Below are 17,424 nucleotides of genomic sequence, written 5' to 3'. Positions count from 1 at the left end.
AATGGGCTGGTGCAAACTGCCTCCTGACGAGACCCCAGCACTTTTCTTTTTACAAATTAACCACTGCGAGCTCGGGAAGCTAAAAGTAACACAAGAGCCATATGCTAGCTTATGCTACTTTACGTCAAGGGAGCATTCCAAAGGTGGTAACTGAGCATCCTCATGCAATCAACCATGGGTTTTGATGCGATTTCCTACCTACTAACATTGGTGGACAAGGATTTGCACCAAAAACATATGCCACCTCAATGTATCCGTAACTATGAAACAGGTTTTAAAAATCTCCATATTTTTCAACTTGCTTGTGTGCTCAAAGTGAGAAAAGTATTAAAGCATACTATCTGTACTGGAAGAGCCCCAGCACTGGGAGAGAGGAAAACAATGCCATATCTTGGCAGATATGCTGCTGTTCTGCTCTCACACTTTTAATCAGTGCAGCAGCTTTGGTGCCTGAGCTGCGTTGTGTGAAAAGGTAGTAAAACTGCCAGTAAGTATGACCAGCTATCCTTCACGTTTCATGGACTAAAATGTACGTTTATACCAAGTGCATATATATGACAGGTTTGACACTTTGTTATGCCCCTCCTATTATGACCATCAATTAGCCATTGTGGTTATCTAATTAGGTGTAATATCACATGTAATAGAGTAGTTTTATTTATTGTGCTAGGAAAGATGTTTTGTATTTGAATCCTGGTTACACGTCGAAGGGTCTCCTGTTTTCTCTCTCCCCCCACCCCTTCCTTTAAATTGTTGATGTTGCCTTGGTACCAATATTCCAGGTCAATTGTTCGAGCCTCTTGATGTGACTAGCCACCTGGGTGTGCTGTTAAAAAGTCTGGATATCTGGACTTGGCAAGTTTCTACTCATTTACATCACTTACCTTGCGTCATTAACATGTGGCCTATTAACAAAGCCCTGTTTTGCCTCCTCTTCAAAGAAAGACATGTTTCAGCTCCATATTGTTGAGAATTGTGTGTTCTCAACCCCAGTTCCTTCCTATCTGCTGAACTAAGTTCTTGGGGAGAAGTACAACATGGTAGATTTTCTAGTCTCTGTTTTCCTAACTTCACAGTTTTACAGAAGCTAAATGGAAATAAAGAAGCATTTTTAAAATCTGGCTTTTAAAACAGATGTTTCCCTGTTGTGGAGTTTACTTTAAATCAGCAGGGCAACAGCAGTCTATGTTTTCTTTTCTGATTGTTGCTGTGTTTCTCGTACAACTTTTACAAACACAATGCTTTGAATTTCTGAGTTCTATAATGAAAGGCCTTGGTATGACAGATGCTGCCGAAGAACGCCTGTACAATTGTTAATGTTTTATGTAAAGTATTTAAAAACCCATAACAATACAAGTTTCTCGGTCCAGCTGCACCCAGACAGTACTTTTGTGCACGGGCATTTATTTCAGTAGACTCACGGCATAGGAAAAAAGATTAAAATTAACAAAAATGCCTGGAGAAAAACAATGAAATTGCTTGGAAATAAACAGCTTAAAGGACCTCCAGAGAATTGATTTGAGAAACTAACAGCTGGGTCTGCAGCAATATGAATTGATCAGTAGGAAATCACAGTTGCACGAACAAACATGGAAAACAGTATGAATAACTATCAGTCCTAAATGGCGAAATCTGGGAGACTTAATCATCTACTTTTGTACATCTTTGCAGGACGCTTTTCTATGAAGAATAACTTAATCGTTAGAAGTCCTGTGTTTTCCAGTTGCCTCCACAGCACAAAATTAACAGATTTTAAAAGGACTTGTGGAGACAAACAAACAGTTATCCTGGAAGGATAAAGACAAAGCTAGTAAATGGATTTGTGAATAGATTAGTGACACCTTTTTTTGTAACACTATTGACAGTGAGTGCACAGTCTGCGTTGTTTATGAAGACACTTGAAGCTCTAAAGTGGAAAGTTCTCTTCGTATGATTTTTTCTTGGATATGGTACTTCTGTCCTCCCCACACCCCTTCAAATCTCTCTACCCTAACTATCATCAAATACAATACAGGTTTGTAGTGAGTAGAGGCGTAGTGCAACAACCACAACATACTTGGGGGAAGTTGTAAATCTCTCTTACACACATTGTAAAAGCACTGCAGCAGACAGCCACATTGATCGTTAACTATATTGAGATCATGACATACCAATTATGTAAGGAATAGTTTTTATACTGGAGGGGACCTTTCCATTAAATAAAGTATCAATCAAAACTTGTCCTGCTTCTTATGCTTATTGTAAATGTAGAACGCATGCAAAGTATTGAAAAGATTTCTCTTCGCCCTGTCTGCCTCAAGGAGGCATAGGATTTTGGCGCAAATCCCTGTCTGCAAATGTTTGTAGATAGGGATTTGCATCAAACCCACAGATGGTTGCATGAGAATCGAACACCCCCTTGATTCAAAATACACCAAGGCAGTGCATAGCTCAAGCTTGCATCAATATGGTAAACTATTCAACGCAAATCCTGATTTGCATTGGATAGTAATTTAGCCGCATAAAGATTTTTGTGCTGGGTTTGCGTTACAAAAGTAACACAAACCTGACACAAAACATTAATAAATCTGGGCTGAAGTGTGAAAACCAGCTTTGCTACACTATAAGGACTCATTTTATTAGTGCTGCACCCAATCTTCTTTGTGATGATATATGCAGCCACACACAGGCAAAGAACCCCACATGGTGCAAAAAATGTGTTTGAGAAGTGCAACATGGTGTGGCATTGTAGTGATGTGCACCAAAAGTGTTGAAAAGTTGCAGTTGACAAAGACAACTTCCAGGGACCATGATCAGTGCCCTTAAATGGCACAATCTATGAGCCCGGATAGGTATGAACATTGATGGCAAAGAAAGAGAAAATTGCTTTTTACAGATGGAGGGGTGGAGATATTCATCACCAAGGTGAACAATTACCTCCAAAGCTGTACCTGCAAATAAAGTTAACTTCTCAAAGTTTGGCATGCAGAGTTCAAAACTTCAGGATTTTACAGGAGAAGCTCAACTGATGCCAGCCTAGGATTCAAGACCTGGGGAGGCACCTCTTGGAGCTCAGGAACTCACTCCGGAAGAGGCCGATAGGGTTCCGGCAGCTTAGTTGAAGATCCAGACAGGTACAGTACAGTTGCAGGTCCAGGCAGGGTCAATTGCAGCTGATCCACTGGGCAGGTGTGAGGAGGACTCTGGAGCTTGCTGTGTCCCGTTTTGGCTCATAATAGGAAGTCAGCCAACTGATCCTGGGAGTAACTCATATTAGCCTGGGATGAAGGGAGCAGGTCCAGTCTTCCTTCCCAGAGAGCAGGGCAGGCTTCAAGCAGCAGGGCAATACTCTGAAGAACAAGGCGGGCCTCAAGAAGCAGGGCAGTCCTCTGGGAAACAAGACAGGCCTCAAACAACAGGGACATTTTCTGGCAGCAGCAGGGCAGTCATCTGAAGAACAAGACTGGCCTCAAGCAGCAGGTCAGACCTCTGTGGAACAAGGCAGACCCCAAACAGCAGGACAGTCCTCTCGGGAGCAAGACAATCATTGTTCTGTAATGACCACAGGTCTAGGAATGTACGAGAGAGTTGGTCTTAGAGTCCAATATTTATATCTGGTTTCAGCCTTTGAAGTTGGAGAGACTTCTAGACTCCCCTTTCCCACATCAGGTTCAAGAATTTCCTTTCTCCCCTGCCCAGGCTCCAAGCGGTCTAGTGTGTCAATGGGCTGGTGTTGAGGTCTTTGTGAGCATGCTGAGGCAGCCCTTTTGAAATGCAAGTGGGACAGGGAACAGTTCTGCCTCCCCCAGCCTGGCATGATGGCCCAACCTGCCAACATCTATTCCCCCTTTGTCTCACTATCTGGGAGGAATATTCAAAGTACCAACTGCCAAATGCACCCAATCATGTGAGCCAGAACACAGGGTGCAGGCAAAAAATAGTACATGAAAATGTCACCTTTATATAAGTGGCATTTTCAAAAATGCTACTTAAAATCTGACGTTTTTTATTACAGAGTTCTATTTCCTCTCAATCAAAATGTAATAAGGTAATCCAATGTTATTCTATAGGAGGGTTATGCCTTGAAGTAGTGAAAAAGTAATTTAAGGGTTTAATACTAGGACATGTAAACCTTAAAAGTACATGTCCATCTTTTAAAATACACTCCACCCTGCTCTATGGGCTGTGTAGGGCTTACCTTAGGGGGGGGGGGGATTTTAGTGTTTTAAAAAAGAAGGATTAGGCCCAACAAAAGGTCTTAGGGATGATATATTTGATAAATTGAAGCATCCGGAGTGGTTTGCTGAAAGTGTTTGCTCATTTCAATTTTAGGGGTCAATGCCAAGTATTTTGTGGTTATATGTGGTGAAGTACAGAAAAAATGGGACTAGAAATACCCTCTTATGCTAAATATATTACCAAACAGTGGTGCTCAGATATTTAGTAAGCCTGGGTAAAATTTGAATCGTACTAACAAAATTGCCATCATTTCGAAAATTGACATTATGAATTTATGAAATTTTGTATTATGTGATTTGTCATATCTGTTTTTTACCTGAGAAGGCCCCTCATCTTAAAAGTCTTGCGAGATTCAAGCAGGCAACAGATCACAAGGAAAATATCTCTTTTTTTCCAGAGCCAGTTGCGTGGCAGTATCACACAAGACATTTTTACACGGGTGTGCACTTGGGTAAACAGCATGATGCATGAGATTGGCAAACCACATCACCACCAAAGTGTAATTTCTCTACATTTTCAACAAATTTATTAAGAGAATAATTATGCAATCTTGCGCCCACCCTTTAATTTTTTGTTGATGGGAGTGGAGTGAAAACACGGAAGTAAAAGTACTACCCAAACCATATAATCTCTACTAAACCATTTCAGTTAATTTCCCTGCTTTCAAATACGATAGACCACACACAATGTTAGAGCACCATTCACAATAACAGGGTTGTTTGTGACATTAAGAATAAGAAAATGGCATTGACTTCAGTTCTGAGCACCTCATCCTGGCAATAAGCGATATTGGATTGTAAGGGCTCAGGTCTGAAAGAGGTGGAACACCCTCATGCGCATGGGGCTGGAGAATAGGGGAATACTGACAGACAATAACCTCGCCAGAGGCACCCCATACATAGTCACATTTTTTCTGTCATGCGTTCCATGGTGAGGCTGCTAGAGGCAGGTGTGCCATTATGACATGGACAGGGCTGTAGGATTCTTCCAGGCTGCACCGGGGCCAGCTTAGCTGCACGTAAGCACAGCCATATGATAGACTGATCTCACATCATCTGGTGCTTAAGGGAGGTGCCACGTAGCCCCAGAAGCATGATGTCCAGTCCAATGAGGCAGTGGGTAGCCCAGGATCTCCCTCATCTGTCCTAAAATCTCATTCCAAGAAGGCCGAATTGTGGCGCAATCCCAATATTTGTGGCAGACGTCACCCAAGAGTGCCCAACCCCTCTAGCACCTATCTGATGTGTAGTTTGGAAGGGTGTAAGTACCAATCATAGAGGATTTTATAATGGGTGTCTCTAAGATCCATCTGATGATCAAACCCGGAAATGCCGCTCCATAGTTTCCGCCACTGCTCTAAAGCAACAGGCATCCCTAAGTTCTTGTCCCATAGGCCCCTATGTCGAAGAACAATAGTGGCAGCCATGGAAGCAATAAAGAATAACGAAACGAGATACAACCCAGGACTCCTCCGGGCTGCATGTAAATTTCTCTATAGCGAGCGAGTCCCTTCTTGCTGCCTTTCGGACCTCAGGTAACATTACCCAGTATTTTAATTTGGTGTAGTTTACAGCTCTGTGGTTGGTTCAGTAAAGTTGCAACAACATGTAAAAGGTCGTAATTAGGAAGACAACCCTCCCTACAGCCACAGATCAAAGGGTGAAATCCCCTATTGTAGTGCATAGGGGTATGGGGTGGGGGAAGGGTCGTTAAATCATGCTTGCATGTAGCCCCACCCCAGGTTTTTAAAGTAGTTCTAGTTGGGTTGCTTAAATAGGCATTGGGCGGGCGATCCGGCTTCTGTTTCCACAGAACGTCCCAAACTGTTCTCCCTTTTATCTCACTGTCCACGTGTAGCCACTACTTGTCAGATTTGCTCACAAAACATTCTGTGACTACTTGGAGTTGTGCCACCTTGTGTCAGGTATCTGTCAGGTTGTCAGTAGCACAAGAATATATGAAACACCACTAACATTTCTCCGGTGGCCAGCAGAGAGGATGCTAGATTAAATTCCCCCGAATTCCCTTTAACACAACCCCCAGCAGAGGAAGGAATCCTGCTGCGTGAGATAGTGCCAGGGGAAAAAGGGAAGGGGATAAAATAACAAACTAGCTGCAAGTCCTCTGGTCTCCTCAGGGTCTGGTCTAGGAGACTGCTCGGCACCCGTAAGAATGTGATACTGCAGGACAGGAAGACAACACAACAAGCATAAAGGGCTCACTCTAATGTCTAACACAGGTGCTATCTAGTTAATATTTCTCTACACCCACTCACCATTAGTTCTGCAGCTAAGGTACAAAAATGACGAATGAAACTAAGTTATAAACTAGAAAGATACACAACTGGTAGGAATCCAGGAGCAAGGAAATATGAATGTCTCAATAGTGAAGAAAACAAAACGAACTGTTGTAATCACAGCAACTCAAGGAGGTACCCAATTGCATAATGCTGTTTTTTCCACAAACTCTTCTTGTGGATACCTCTGGTGTTGATCCTTTAACCCCTTCGATGCTTGTGACGGAACAATTCCGTCATCAGTCACGGCTGAGCTGTGCTGATGACGGAACGGTTCCGTCACGACCGCACCCTGTTCTGGAATGTCCAGCACAGGGGCAGAATCGGCGCCGCACGGAAGCGGTTAATGAAAGAAATGCCCTCAAAGTACAAATTATAAATCTCCACGCAAGGCAAGGTCTAGCTTACAGACCCTTAATGAAACTGTACGCCTGCACCCGAAAGTAAAGGTCAAAAGGCAACCTTTCCCGGTATCTCCGTAGAACTACACTTCAGAAATGCGGAGCAGAGAAAAACAAATAGTTAAGAGTTGACACCAGTGTTACAAAAAAAAAGACAGACAGCTGTTCTGATGCAAAAAGAAGGCGCTCCGGCAGTTCTTTTGCAACCGCAAAGATTTCGAAATAAATAATAAGCAAATAACGAGTCACGGCAACTATAACGCGTTCCAGCGCTTCTCGAGTTACCGCGGCTCTAACTGATAGGAAACTGGAAAACGGGTACATGAAGGAGGCGCGCCCGCGCTCCTTCCGAGAATACCTGGTACCCAGTGGGCACACTCTCGGGAGTTTCAGGAAGCAGTCAGGAAAAAGATTTACTGGAAACACAGGAAAAATGCTGCAGTGCTTCTCGCTGGAATCCGGTGAGGAACACCATCCGCCATTCCAAGTCTTCACAACGATTGTCAAGCACCTTTCACTTATGGGGGAGGTGCTTATATTTGGCCTGCCCTTTGCCTCACTTTTACTCTCCCCACTGCCTGTTGGTAGCTGTAGTTCAGGGGGCCTTTTCGTGCTCTAAGCCAAGGAGTTGGCTTAGGGATGTAGCGGTGATTCGCCTGTTTGGTGGTACTCTGGTAGGAGATCGCTACACCTTGTAGTAAAGGAGGAAGTTTGGCTGGGGCAATTTCCGAGCCACTTTGGGGAGGGTCAGACTTTTTTGTGGTGGTTGGCCTCTATGTCTCAGCCAGATCAAAGCAGTAAGCATGGAGCCTAGAGTACAGAAGAAGGCCAGGTCTACATCAATGGTTAGATCCTGGAAGAGGGATATATTTTTGGCAGTACTGTCATCTTTTTAAAGTTAATACAACCTAATCAGGTTAGATAGACCGAATGTATGACGTTACAACGCATGCTTTTACCACGCATGCTGTTACAACGCAAGTTTTACTACGCATACCATTACAACGCATTACACTTGGGGGTGCTGGATAGTGAATAGTTTAATTTACTATTCCAACTCCAGTCCCCGTGGATAGTAGGGAAGGTGTTGGATAGTAAATTAAACGTATTCCCTATCCTAGAGCGCCCCCCAGTGTAATGCGTTGTAATGGTATGCGTAGTAAAACCTGCGTTGTAACAGCACTGCGTGGTTAAAGTTTCGTTGTAATGGTTGTAAACCCCATAGACCTGGCCCATTTCTTGAGATTGTGCTATATTTGCTGTAAAAGTGGGGGATAATTAGATTTATAGAGGTAAGCCACTCAAGGTGTACATTTTATGCTGAGGTACGTGATTTGCTTCTTGACCCAGTGAAAAGAGGTTGAGGAAGCTAGCCCCTCCATCTCCCCAGCTGGGGCTGTCAGCTTTAGTAAAATTATTCATTAGGCTTAGCCTTGAAACCTGTCACAGGCTGTTAAAGACATTAAAGGAGATGTAGGAGTCCATAAAATGTTGTCTGCAAATAGTGATAGTTTATGATTGACTGACCTGAAAGGGAGTCCCTGAATAAGGTGAGAGGCCCATATTCTCACCATTTGAGGCTCAATGTTTAGGGCACATTAAAGTCGGGAAAGGTAACACCCCTGACAACCCTTCCTTGTATTATGTTCTACAGGGAGGTATTCAGAAGCATTCCAGTAAATCAAGACTTAGCAGAGGGAGGGGTGCATTGTTGGCCTGTATCAGTGCAATAAATTTGTCCCTAAACCTAAAATGGCAAAGTTTGTGTGAAAGTTCCAATCCACCTAGTCGTTTGGCTTTTTGGCTTCTAATGCCAATAGCACTGGGGGTATCTGTTTCTTAGTTGTTTGCTGCACTAGGTGCCCCTCCATCAAAGATTGTCATGTGTCTTTTCTCCTTTAATGAAGCCAGACTGATGTGGATGTATTGCAATTCATTCCATCTGTAAAGCGCATGGCTACCACCAACAGTGGTGTCCCAGCGCTAAGCAGCGGAAACCCAGTGTAGGACAGAAAAATAAGGACAGGCCAAAGCAGATCAAACAGCCAGGTTTTCAGATCCTGCTTAAATGCAAATTTTGACTCTGCTTTACGAAGATGGTCATGATTCAGAAAAGGGGGTGGTGATGGACAGAGCATCTGAATTAAACAGAACACTCATACCCAGTCAAAAGATCAGGGCTTGATCCATCACTGTTTTTTAGCTCACTGCACCATCCCAGTTCAGAACATGGCTACATGCAAATTAGTCTGTCCCTGGCCCAGTGCATCATGGGAACAGGGCAGACCAAACTACCAAGCCAATTCTTTACTGGAAAGGAAACAAGCTTCCGGGGACCGGTTTCTGGCATTGCAGCCGTCTTCGGCCCGGCTTGCTTGAATCCTGATGGTGCAGTGAGCAAGGGACACATGTATGAGCATACCCTGCCACTCCTATAGTGGCCAAAACGATTCAGAAAAGGGGGTGGTGATGGACAGAGCATCTGAATTAAACAGAACACTCATACCCAGTCAAAATATCAGGGCTTGATCCATCACCGTTTTTTAGCTCACTGCACCATCCCAGTTCAGAACCTGGCTACATGCAAATTAGTCTGTCCCTGGCCAAGTGCATCATGGGAACAGGGTAGACCAAACTACCAAGCCAATTCTTTACTGGAAAGGAAACAAGCTTCCGGGGACCGGTTTCTGGCATTGCAGCCGTCTTCGGCCCGGCTTGCTTCAATCCTGATGGTGCAGTGAGCAAGGGACTCATGTCTGAGCATACCCTGCCACTCCTATAGTGGCCAAAACGATTCAGAAAAGGGGGTGGTGATGGACAGAGCATCTGAATTAAACAGAACACTCATACCCAGTCAAAAGATCAGGGCTTGATCCATCACCGTTTTTTAGCTCACTGCACCATCCCAGTTCAGAACCTGGCTACATGCAAATTAGTCTGTCCCTGGCCCAGTGCATCATGGGAACAGGGCAGACCAAACTACCAAGCCAATTCTTTACTGGAAAGGAAACAAGCTTCCGGGGACCGGTTTCTGGCATTGCAGCCGTCTTCGGCCCGGCTTGCTTGAATCCTGATGGTGCAGTGAGCAAGGGACTCATGTCTGAGCATACCCTGCCACTCCTATAGTGGCCAAAACGATTCAGAAAAGGGGGTGGTGATGGACAGAGCATCTGAATTAAACAGAACACTCATACCCAGTCAAAACATCAGGGCTTTATGCATCACCGTTTTTTAGCTCACTGCACCATCCCAGTTCAGAACCTGGCTACATGCAAATTAGTCTGTCCCTGGCCCAGTGCATCATGGGAACAGGGCAGACCAAACTACCAAGCCAATTCTTTACTGGAAAGGAAACAAGCTTCAGGGGACCAGTTTCTGGCATTGCAGCCGTCTTCGCCCCGGCTTGCTTGAATCCTGATGGTGCAGTGAGCAAGGGACTCATGTCTGACCATACCCTGCCACTCCTATAGTGGCCAAAACGATTCAGAAAAGGGGGTGGTGATTGACAGAGCATCTGAATTAAACAGAACACTCATACCTAGTCAAAAGATCAGGGCTTGATCCATCACCGTTTTTTAGCTCACTGCACCATCCCAGTTCAGAACCTGGCTACATGCAAATTAGTCTGTCCCTGGCCCAGTGCATCATGGGAACAGGGCAGACCAAACTACCTAGTCAATTCTTTACTGGAAAGGAAACAAGCTTCCGGGGACCGGTTTCTGGCATTGCAGCCGTCTTCGGCCCGGCTTGCTTGAATCCTGATGGCACAGTGAGCAAGGGACTCATGTCTGAGCATACCCTGCCACTCCTATAGTGGCCAAACGATTCAGAAAAGGGGGTGGTGTTGGACAGAGCATCTGAATTAAACAGAACACTCATACCCAGTCAAAAGATCAGGACTTGATCCATCACCGTTTTTTAGCTCACTGCACCATCCCAGTTCAGAACCTGGCTACATGCAAATTAGTCTGTCCCTGGCCCAGTGCATCATGGGAACAGGGCAGACCAAACTACCAAGCCAATTCTTTACTGGAAAGGAAACAAGCTTCTGGGGACCAGTTTCTGGCATTGCAGCCGTCTTCGGCCCGGCTTGCTTGAATCCTGATCGTGCAGTGAGCAAGGCACTCATGTCTGAGCATACCCTGCCACTCCTATAGTGGCCAAAACGATTCAGAAAAGGGGGTGGTGATGGACAGAGCATCTGAATTAAACAGAACACTCATACCCAGTCAAAAGATCCGGGCTTGATCCATCACCGTTTTTTAGCTCACTGCTCCATCCCAGTTCAGAACCTGGCTACATGCAAATTGGTCTGTCCCTGGCCCAATGCATCATGGGAACAGGGCAGACCAAACTACCAAGCCAATTCTTTACTGGAAAGGAAACAAGCTTCCGGGGACAGGTTTCTGGCATTGCAGCCGTCTTCGGCCCGGCTTGCTTGAATCCTGATGGTGCAGTGAGCAAGGGACTCATGTCTGAGCATACCCTGCCACTCCCATAGTGGCCAAAACGATTCAGAAAAGGGGGTGGTGATGGACAGAGCATCTGAATTAAACAGAACACTCATACCCAGTCAAAAGATCAGGGCTTGATCCATCACCGTTTTTTAGCTCACTGCACCATCCCAGTTCAGAACCTGGCTACATGCAAATTAGTCTGTCCCTGGCCCAGTGCATCATGGGAACAGGGCAGACCAAACTACCAAGCCAATTCTTTACTGGATAGGAAACAAGCTTCCGGGGACCGGTTTCTGGCAATGCAGCCGTCTTCGGCCCGGCTTGCTTGAATCCTGATGGTGCAGTGAGCAAGGGACTCATGTCTGAGCATACCCTGCCACTCCTATAGTGGCCAAAACGATTCAGAAAAGGGGGTTGTGATGGACAGAGCGTCTGAATTAAACAGAACACTCATACCCAGTCAAAAGATCAGGGCTTGATCCATCACCATTTTTTAGCTCACTGCACCATCCCAGTTCAGACCCTGGCTACATGCAAATTAGTGTGTCCCTGGCCCAGTGCATCATGGGAACAGGGCAGACCAAACTACCAAGCCAATTCTTTACTGGAAAGGAAACAAGCTTCCGGGGACCGGTTTCTGGCATTGCAGCCGTCTTCGGCCCGGCTTGCTTGAATCCATATGGTGCAGTGAGCAAGGGACTCATGTCTGAGCATACCCTGCCACTCCTATAGTGGCCTAAACAATTCAGAAAAGGGGGTGGTGATGGACAGAGCATCTGAATTAAACAGAACACTCATACCCAGTCAAAAGATCAGGGCTTGATCCATCACCGTTTTTTAGCTCACTGCACCATCCCAGTTCAGAACCTGGCTACATGCAAATTAGTCTGTCCCTGGCCCAGTGCATCATGGGAACATGGCAGACCAAACTACCAAGCCAATTCTTTACTGGAAAGGAAACAAGCTTCCGGGAACCGGTTTCTGGCATTGTAGCCGTCTTCGGCACGGCTTGCTTGAATCCTGATGGTGCAGTGAGCAAGGGACTCATGTCTGAGCATACCCTGCCACTCCTATAGTGGCCAAAACGATTCAGAAAAGAGTGTGGTGATGGACAGAGCATCTGAATTAAACAGAACACTCGTACCCAGTCAAAAGATCAGGGCTTGATCCATCACTGTTTTTTAGCTCACTGCACCATCCCATGTCTGAGCATACTCTGGCACCCCCCATTTTTTGAATCGTTTTGGCCACCACAAGTGTGGAAGGGTATGCTCAGATGTGAGTCCCTTGCTCACTGCACCATCAGGATTCAAGCAAGCTGGGCTGAAGACGGCTGTAATGCCAGAAACCGGTCCCCGGAAGCTTGTTTCCTTTCCAGTAAAGAATTGGCTTGGTAGTTTGGTCTGCCCTGTTCCCATGATGCACTGGGCCAGGGACAGACTAATTTGTATGTAGCCAGGTTCTGAACTGGGATGGTGCAGTGAGCTAAAAAACAGTGATGGATCAAGCCCTGTTCTTTTGACTGGGTAGGAGTGTTCTGCTTAATTCAGATACTCTGTCCATCACCACCCCCCTTTTTGAATCGTTTTGGCCACCACAAGTGTGGAAGGGTATGCTCAGATGTGAGTCCCTTGCTCACTGCACCATCAGGATTCAAGCAAGCCGGGCCGAAGACGGCTGTAATGCCAGAAACCGGTCCCCGGAAGCTTGTTTCCTTTCCAGTAAAGAATTGGCTTGGTAGTTTGGTCTGCCCTGTTCCCATGATGCACTGGGCCAGGGACAGACTAATTTGCATGTAGCCAGGTTCTGTACTGGGATTGTGCAGTGAGCTAAAAAACGGTGATGGATCAAGCCCTGATCTTTTGACTGGGTAGGAGTGTTCTGCTTAATTCAGATACTCTGTCCATCACCACCCCCCTTTTTGAATCGTTTTGGTCACCACAAGTGTGGAAGGGTATGCTCAGATGTGAGTCCCTTGCTCACTGCACCATCAGGATTCAAGCAAGCCGGGCCGAAGACGGCTGTAATGCCAGAAACCGGTCCCCGTAAGCTTGTTTCCTTTCCAGTAAAGAATTGGCTTGGTAGTTTGGTCTGCCCTGTTCCCATGATGCACTGGGCCAGGGACAGACTAATTTGCATGTAGCCAGGTTCTGAACTGGGATGGTGCAGTGAGCTAAAAAACGGTGATGGATCAAGCCCTGATCTTTTGACTGGGTAGGAGTGTTCTGCTTAATCAGATACTCTGTCCATCACCACCCCCCTTTTTGAATCGTTTTGGCCACCACAAGTGTGGAAGGGTATGCTCAGATGTGAGTCCCTTGCTCACTGCACCATCAGGATTCAAGCAAGCCGGGCTGAAGACGGCTGTAATGCCAGAAACCGGTCCCCGGAAGCTTGTTTCCTTTCCAGTAAAGAATTGGCTTGGTAGTTTGGTCTGCCCTGTTCCCATGATGCACTGGGCCAGGGACAGACTAATTTGCATGTAGCCAGGTTCTGAACTGGGATGGTGCAGTGAGCTAAAAAACGGTGATGGATCAAGCCCTGATCTTTTGACTGGGTAGGAGTGTTCTGCTTAGTTCAGATACTCTGTTCATCACCACCCCCCTTTTTTATTACGAAGATGGTCAGGCATGGAATTCCAGAGGATAGCAGTTCTCACCGAGAAAGCTCGCCTGCCAATCCTAGTCCTAGTAAAGCAAGGAATCCGTAGCAACTCCTGAGAATTGGATTGCAAGGTCCTAGTCTAGCTATACTCTGGAGTCTCAGCTTCAGGTATCCCGGGCCGCTATCTCTTGAGGCTCTGAAAGCCAAAGATAGAGCCTTAAACTCTATTCTCCTCCTAACTGGGAGCCAATGCAGGCTGCACAGATGAGGGGAGATATGACGTAGCAGCGGCACGTTTGTAATAAGCCTAGCAGCAGCATTCTGGATGGTCTGCAGTTTTCTAATCAAATAGTCTGAAAGACCCAACTACAAGCTATTGGCATAATCCAGCTGAGATGTATCAAGGGCACGGACCACTGTTTCCCTGCAGTTCATGGGCAGGCGATGAAGGAATCTCTGCAGGGCTTTCAGTTTCCAGAAACAGGAAGTGGAAACTTTCCCAACCTGGACCTTGCCCGAAAGTTTAGAATCAAGTTTAAAACCTAAATTTCTGACTGATGTGACAGGAATGGGAGGGGAATTGAACTCCTCCGCCCACCAGAGATTGGACAGTGGTGGAGAAGGTTGATTAAAGAACATAACCTCTGTTTTGTCGGTATTCTACTTTAGGCAGCTGTCAGTCATCCATGAAGAAATATCCATCAGACATTGCCTAAATCTGCCAAAAGCGACCTCTGCATGATCTTTAAAGGAGAACACCAGCTGGGTGTCATCAGCGTATGAGACCACTCGGACTCCACAATGCTCAACTACTGATGTATCAGATCTGACATGACATCTTCCAATCAATTAGCTAATATATGGTATTCAGCTTTGCATCAAGGTTCAGCAGTGCAATCGGCCGGTAGACAAACACTTAGTAGGGTCTTTTCCAGGTTTTGGGATTACAGAAATGAGGGCTTCCCCATAGAGAGGGTCACAGCTTGTGATGCAGCTAAAGAGTTAGAAAGAGTGGTCAGGTATGGCACCAAGTCGGAGCTGAAGGCCTTATAGAACTGAGCAGTGAGCTCCTACAGGCCCAGGAGTAAAGTGTACCTTTAGGGAATCTATTGCCTTTTGGGCTTCCTCTTCCCGTATGGGTTTTTCCAGTAGTTCTTGTCAGGCAGAAAAAATTTAGGCGGATTTCCGTTTGCCAAATATGTCAATTGTGTAGTGTTGTTTGCTGTGTCAGGCATATAACTAGTTTTGTAAAAGGTTCTAAATGTCCCAGCCTTCCCTTCTTCTCTATGGACCAACTTCCCATCTATGCCTTGAATCTGGCCTATATAGTCCTTTTCCTGTCTTTCCCATAGCTGACGGGCTAGGTGAGAGGCCACTTTATTCCCCCTCACATATGTCATCTGTCTGAGGCGCAGTAGGGTAAGTTCGACCCTGTTGGTGTATATGACGATGAGTTATCTCCTTTACACTGTCATTTTTTGCTGAAGGGTGAGAGTGGGGGATTCCTTATGGCCCGTTCAACTTGAAGAAGCTCCTCCTCCAATGGCAATTGCTCCCTAGCCTTCTGTTGTGTGAGAGTGGACATTGGCATGATACACTTATCCTTCAGTACAGGCTTAAAGGCATCCCAGATCGTGGAGTAGTTAGTGTCTTGGGTGTCATTTATCTTGAAGTAATCTCTGATGGTTTTCCAAAGATCATCCCAAAAAGAGGCGGTCATTTGTAATAGGATTCAGGAAAAAACACATCTATGGAATAGAGGCTTCAGAGCTGACCAGTCTAGAGTAACCTCTACCAGAGCATGAGCAGCGATCGTTATGGGGGGAATGCTAGTGGCTGCAGCGACATGTTGTAGTATTTTGCTAACAAAGATGTGGTCGAGCTGAGTATTTGTTCATTGAAAGTGCAGAAACTAAGGTTAATCCCATGTCATGGGGTGTAGCAATCGCCTTGCATCCAAGAAGCCAAGTTGTTTAAAATCTTGTTTCCTAGGCTGTGTAGGGGATGATCCTCTCTAGACTAGGATCCCAGCTGAGATTAAAGTATTTCAGTACTAATAGCTCCCTTTCCACAAATCCACCCAGAAAGGAAAGGAGGAAATCCGCCCGATTCGAGTTTGGGGCATAAATCGTAGCTATCCAATATTTGCGTCCTTGTGGAGGACCTTTAACCATAACTTTTCTCCCCTGCCTGTTGGCCTAAACATCGGTTATTTGGAATTTCAGACAAACAGGGCCACCCAATTGTGTTTGGTACTGCCACAGACTTATATATCAGAGGGTATGTTTTGTGCTTTAATCTATGATCATCACTACTTTTAAGATGGGTTTCATGCTGCCCTAATATCTTGAAACGCCATTCTAGTACATACATCCAAAATTGTCATTGTTTGACTGGAGAGTTAAGGCCTTTAATATTCCAGGTACTAACATTTATAGCCATAAGGACTATAATGTGAAGTACCTTGCTAGGCGTTCAGGCTAATCAGTCTTTTGAATGTAAGTAAGTGGGTCTCCTCCCATTCGCACCACCACCCCCTCTCCCCAAGACTCCCTCCTCCCCACCCCCTATACTACATTGCCTTTGGACATGCAAGTAAAAACAGCAAAAGAAATCATAATAATCAAAAACATGGGTGCCTAGGCTCCCCAAGGTAGAAGAAACGTGTCTGGTAACACATGAACCAGGAACTTTGGTCCATTTCGGCAAGTGCACTTTGCAGGGTGACATAAGTAAACTTGAGTGTATATATATATATATATATATTTTTTTTTTATATATATATATATATATATCAAATCATTCGGTTCCGCAGACGCTGAACACTGCCTTGACTCCTCCTCTTCTTGACAGAGGCTCATGCTGGGTGGCGAGCCCTTAAATCAATTCCAAAATCCACACTTTAATCCTCGCATCCAAGGCAGTATGAAAAAGCACGAACTTAAGTTGCATCAAAAGGATTTTATTCCGTGACTGGCAACAGAAAATCGACTCGACGCGTTTCGGGAAACTTCCCTTGCTCACGAGTCAAGTTGTGTGCATGTTATTGGTTTAAATAAACAAACATGTGACACCATAACATAAACAACAGACTACCGTGCTTATCAACATACGGTAGTTGGAATGTGTCTTTCTAATACCAGTTTACACTTATTCTTTTTGTTTGATTCAAACGGAGATATACATTTTATAATCATGTCTGCAAACCAAAATTAATGACAACCAATTTCCTCGGCTTAAACAACGCCGTGTTCGTTGCACTTGTATCGACAAAGTTTATGCAAGTTCCTTTGGGCTTTATGTCAAGCCATAAATCTTTGAGTCTGCTTATTATATAAGCAAAAGGCGATTGCAATCTATAAAACTGCAGCGGTTTCCAAACTGATCACAAGAATGGAACATATCAGTACAGTTATACAAATTCCTTCAGCTTGGTTTGAACTGTAAT

Source organism: Lissotriton helveticus, chromosome 5_1 (genome assembly GCF_964261635.1).
Source record: "Lissotriton helveticus chromosome 5_1, aLisHel1.1, whole genome shotgun sequence".
NCBI lineage: Eukaryota > Metazoa > Chordata > Amphibia > Caudata > Salamandridae > Lissotriton > Lissotriton helveticus.
This window is presented reverse-complemented; position numbering follows the sequence as displayed.